General features: G+C 39.8%; 1 pseudogene across 1 annotated transcript; it reads left to right on the top strand.

Annotated features, from left to right (window-relative positions):
* The first annotated feature begins 201 nt into the window (after positions 1 to 201).
* On the top strand, positions 202 to 5,214 carry LOC309850843 (tubulin epsilon chain pseudogene; annotated as a pseudogene). The gene is made up of 3 exons: positions 202 to 220; positions 2,791 to 2,961; positions 3,724 to 5,214. The product of its transcript is annotated as a tubulin epsilon chain pseudogene (transcript).
* The last annotated feature ends 516 nt before the right edge of the window (positions 5,215 to 5,730 follow it).

Below are 5,730 nucleotides of genomic sequence, written 5' to 3'. Positions count from 1 at the left end.
AACTGAATGAGGAGAAATCAGAGGGGAAGACAAACCATGAGAGACTCTTGACTCCGGGAAACAAACTAAGGGTTGTGGAAAGGGAGGTGGTTGAGGGGAAGGGTAACCAGGCGATGGGCATTAAGAAGGGCACACGATGAGATGGGCACTGGGTGTTACACACAACTAATGAATCACTGAACACTACATCAAAAACTAATGATGTACCACTATATGTCAGGTAATTGAATTCAAAGTTTTAAAAAAACACACACTAGAATCAAGTGTCTAGGTCCATTTTCTCTTGCCCCCAAAGTGAGGCAGCTTTCTTCCAATATCTCTGGCAATTTGAACATCAAAATAATGTTCTAAGATTATAACCCATTAAATAAGATAGGAAATTACTGAATCTGAAAGTCTGGGGGTTGGGCTAGCAATCTGTGTTTTAATTAGTCCTCCAACTTGATGCCCACTTAAGTTTATAATCACTGCTCAGTGGTAATTTTCCCAAAGAAAGAGAATCAAGTTTGCAGTAAACTAGCAAATGACTGGAGATTAAATGGCCTGTTTGTGTCCTAGAACATTCCTTTGTTAATGTTAATGTTAGTGTTTCCATAAACATTGCCAGATTTTCAGATAAGCTTGCCCAAATTCACAAGGAGCCTATATTTCTGTCATCCGTGAAACCACTGAAATTCTTCATTTTATGAAAATGAAATTCTTCATTTTATCTTATTTATTTAACAGATTCTTAATGACTTTATACCCAGAAGCACCAAGAAATTCTGAAATCTCTTTTCTTTCCTTACCATCTGGACTGTGACCCCAACAGAGAGTTAATTACACAGAAACCTGCTTACCTTACCTCCCGTGACACTAATGACAAAGGCCAATCTCAACTTCCCCACCTCTTATTCCTTAGAGAGGAGCCTAAGTTTCTCCACTGGAAAACTTCCCAATGGCATTTGCCACCCCTTCGTTAGTGAAAACTCTGAGCCACTGCTAACAGAGAAACCCTCGAGCTCACCTGTTTTTATCTATACAACCTTACCCACCTCTGTTCCTACGTGGTGGTCAATGGAGGGTGGGGAGAAAGTTATCAAGAAAGCTTTCCTGGGCCAAGGGGAAGTCACCAGCTTACCAACCTTTCTTTGTGCCTTTCCACTCTCCTCTCCTCTAGATGCCTTTGTTCTTCAGGTGCCTCCTATGCTCTCCAGACCCAGGTGTTCTAGATCTTGAGGCTCTATAAGGTCTTGAGGGCTGATTGCTCCATAGAGGAAAAAATAGCAATCATTTTGTGGAAGTAATTCACTTAACACTAGCTGAAGTTTGGTGCCTTTGAAACTAAAATATGTATCCATAGAAGATTCTGGACTCCAATTAATGTAACTCTGAATTAACCGTTCTGTGCTTCAGAAGATGAAAGAAAAGGAACCCCCAAATTATTTTGAATTTGAAGTTTACTTCTGCATCTTGCTCCAACGAATTTCAATTCCCCTCTTCATCTCTTCTGACTAGTTTCCTTATCCTTCTTCTCCCATTTTCTCCTCTTTTATTCCTTACCTTCCATATCCCCCAAATCTGAGCAGATAGTCACAGGTGTGTGTTTAAGATTGAAAGAGGAGAGAATCGGTCAGTTATGAGTCGGTTGAGAGGCATAGTGTAGGAAATAGTCTAATTTTCTTCTTTCGTTTCCAAAAAGCCTTTTTCAGATGAAAGGCAGACCCAAAATTTACAGTAAATAAAAAAGAGCCTCAAGCCAAAAAACACTAGTCCCATGTGAACAGTAGTCCTTCTGAAAATAGTAATAAGAAATCATGAGATTATCTGAGGTGAGAGGACTTGGTATTTTCGATGTCCTGCATAAAATCCCACTATTTTTTTTAAAAGATTTTATTTACTTATTTGAGAGTAAGAGGGAGAAGCAGAAGGGTGGAGGCGGAGGGAGAAAATGAAGCAGACTCCCTGCTGAGCAGGGAGGCAGACATGGGACTCAATTCCAGGACCTTGCGATCATGACCTAAGCCAAAAGCAGACACTTAACTGACAGAGACACTCTGGTGCCCACATCCCACTATTTTTATCTTGACAAGATAGTATTCTGGACCCTAAAGGTCTCCATTTAGTATAATAATTTTTATTATTAACATTTAACTAATGATTATTAATTATTAAATTATATGACCTAAATATCCCTTTTTTTCTGGAGAACTCTGAATATTACAGGAGTCACTTTGCAACAGGAACACACATTTTCCAGATAAGAGCCATAATCCCCAGAAAGCTTAATAATAGTATTTGATACTCAAGGAGTTTGTGGTCTAGTTAGAGAACCGGCATATATATATGTTAAAGCACATCAAAGTTAACAATGCAGAAGTCACTACTTGGTAAATGATTTATTCCATGAGTGTTTACTCTACATTCCAACCTGAGGAATATTGGAATGAATGCCAAAAAGACCAGTTAAAGAAATTGCCAACCTGTGTGGGGCCATAAAACAGAATAAAGGTATTAACCAAGCCAAGTTATCAGCAGGTTTCTCAATAAGGTGACTATATTTTATAGCTCGTGATACAACTTGGGAGAGATAATATTTTCATCCCTGGCATTTGCCATGTTATGTTCAGCATACATTTTCCAGTTCAAATATATGCCTTATTTTGAAGTCTAAAACATTACGCTTAAAACTGATGTTAAGCTTAAGCGCAAGTTAAGGGCATAGTTTAATTTTAAAGTTTTTAAAAATTAAGATTTTAAAATATTACCCAAACTCTACCTCTAACATTGTGGTCTGACTTGTTCTTTTAGGATGTGAACCTGGTACTTCGTCTTACGTGTTGTATGGCCATGCTCTGCCACTAGAGGGTAGCATCATTGTTAGTGTCTTTTCTGCTGTTTATTATACAGGATATTCAGTATTTAGCTGTTCATCCAGTCTAATCCTCAGTGTGATTCTCTTTGGAAGTGAGGCCTTTGGAGGTAATCAGATAATCAGAGAGAGGCCCTCATGCTGGTATTAATTCCCTTTTAAGGAAGGTACCAGAGGGAGACAATCTCTCTCTCCACATGAGGAAACAAGACAGTCTGCAAACCAGGAAGGCCTTTACCAATTTTCAGAAGGACTAGTGTTCACATGGGACTTATGCTTTTTGGCTGAGGCTCTTTTTTACTTACTGTAAATTTTGAGTCTGCATTTCACTTGAGTGAGGCTTTTTGGAAAGGAAAGTAGACAAACTATTTCCTACACTATGCCTCTCAACCAACCCATAATTGACCAGTTCTCTCCTCTTTCAATCTTAACCACACACCTGTTGGTACCTTGATCTTGGACTTCCCACCCTCTAGAACTGTCAGAAATAAATGTTTGTTGTTCACACTACACTATGGTGCCCTGTGACAGCAGCCTACACTGACTAAGATGATGTCTGACCAGATATTTGAACAGAAGCAGTGTGGGGAGCAGGGATGGGGGAATATGGGTCTTTAAAATGAAGCAGGTCCTTCCAAGAAGGAATCGAGTTATTCACTATGTGGTAGTATCCCCTTTAAAGTAGAAAGATCTCCAATTTTTGGTGTCAGAAGACTTGTATTCCATCATGGGCTCAGCAACGAATCGACTGCACAATCTTGGACAAATCACTAACTCTCTGGTCTCCGAGTCCTCACCTATAGGCAACCTTTTAAGACCTATTTTCTCTAAATAATATCTTCCTTTGATTTTTCTCTATTTTGTTCCTATAGCTCACTTTCCAAAGCTACAAGTTAAACAGGATTCCTTAGGAGTTACAGTAGAGACAAAAGAAATATGGTTGCTGCTGGTGGGCTGGGCCAGGCTGGAAGTAGGAGAGCAGGCTAGGGCTACCAGGTGCCCTGATCCCACCGCGCCACAGCTCGAGACCCAGTCATTGGTGGTCATACTGGTTGCCCAGTGTGAATACCAGATGGGCTGCTGCTTCTGGGGTCTGGCACTAAGGGAGCATGTCAAAGCCAACCAGAAAGGAATTTATAATGAGGCAATAACCAGCATCTTCAGAAATGTGGATGCCAGAGAGGCTGGTAATGGTGGTAGTATTTCTAAGGGGAAACTTTGTTCTTTGAAAGTGCCAGCTGTCTTGATTGACATGGAGGAAGGGGTAGGAAGGGAAATTCTGCAGGGCCCATTGAGAGATGTATTTGACAGCAAGCAGCTCAAGATATTTCTGGCTCACGGAATAACCAGGCTGTGGGTCACAAAGTTTTTGGCAGTCTCTATGAAGAATGGATTTTAGAGAAATTCAAAAGTTGGTGGAGCTCTGTGATTGTTTGCAGTGTGTTTTACTAGACAGTCCATGGGAGGAGAAACAGGATCTGGATTTGGCATATTTCTCTTAAAAGTGCTTGAGGGTGAATTCCCAGAACTACAGTTTCATGACTTCAGTTTATCCTTCTCGAGAGGATGAAATCATAACTTTCCCTTATAACAGAATCTTGGCAATGAAGGGACTTAATGAGCATGCAGACTATGTGTTGCCCACTGACAACTAATCTTTATTTGACATCATTACATTCGCAAGATTGACCTCATGGTGAATTCTGGAAAGCTGGGTACAACAATAAAGCCAAAGAGTCTGGTTACTTCAAGTGCCAGGGCTTTTTGAAAAGTGGAACCAGAAGTGCTTAGATGCAATGACCATTACTGTGGCAAATTTGCTGCTGAACTTAAGAAGTTCTGCAAGACTTGAAGGGTCCCTTAATATGGACCTAAAAGAAATCAGCAGGAACTTAGTACCTTTTCCTTAAGTGCCTTATCTTGTGTCAAGCCTAACACCTGTATATACACTGGCAGATATTAACATTCTCACTGGAAGGCTCAATCAGATGTTTTCAGATGCCTTTAGTAAAGATCACCAACTCATCAGGCTACCTCCATAGTCTCTACCTTGCCCGTGCCTTTATGGTGAGAGGAAATGGACCAGTTTCAGGTCTTCACAGACATATGGACCATTAAAACCTTCTGTATGGTTTGTCTCCTGGAATCAAGAAGGCTGGAAAACCAGACTGTGTTTGGGACCTCCTGTGAGCCATTCCCATTATTAGCTCCAGCAAATAACCCATGCATGAAGCTTATCTTCGTGGAACTGACAAATTCATGAGGTTCCACAAGAGCAAAGCTCATCCCCACCCATTGGAAGGGATGGAGGAAAGCTGCTTCGTGGAAGCTGTTCATCTTTTTCAGGGCTCACACAGGACTAGAACCAACTGTATGCCGCAAAACTCATGCCTGTGGAAGGCTTACCTAGACTAAACATAGCTGTGTGAAAAAGAATCCCCAGAAATACAACTTTCACTTTTCTTAATTTCACATTGGGTTTTTTTCTTTTTGTTTTTGTTTTGTTTTGTTTTGGCCACCTTACCTTTCTGTTTCAGAACTCTTGTGGTTCAGAATGCACAATTTATAATTTTCCTGTTAGAAAGCATTTTTGTCTTAAAAAGAGTAGTAGTTTCCATTTCATCACAATCTGTTGATGATACCAGCGTGTGAAATTAGTGAAGTCCTTGTACTTGAACTTCAAACATTTGTCTTCAGAAAATTCCTCTTTTCTCAAGTTGAGAAAACCAAGTCCTTCAACATGTTACTTTATTTATAGTCTCCTAGTCAGGCATTTATGCAATGGTAATCATGTCTTCAATAAAAATCTTGTACGGGTATATTTTTTATATTTATTTATAATAACTTTTTTCTTTTTTCTATTTTAAGATTCTATTTAT

The sequence above is a fragment of the Mustela nivalis genome (genome assembly GCF_964662115.1).
Source record: "Mustela nivalis genome assembly, chromosome: 1".
Taxonomy (NCBI): Eukaryota; Metazoa; Chordata; class Mammalia; order Carnivora; family Mustelidae; genus Mustela; species Mustela nivalis.
This window is presented reverse-complemented; position numbering and strand designations above follow the sequence as displayed.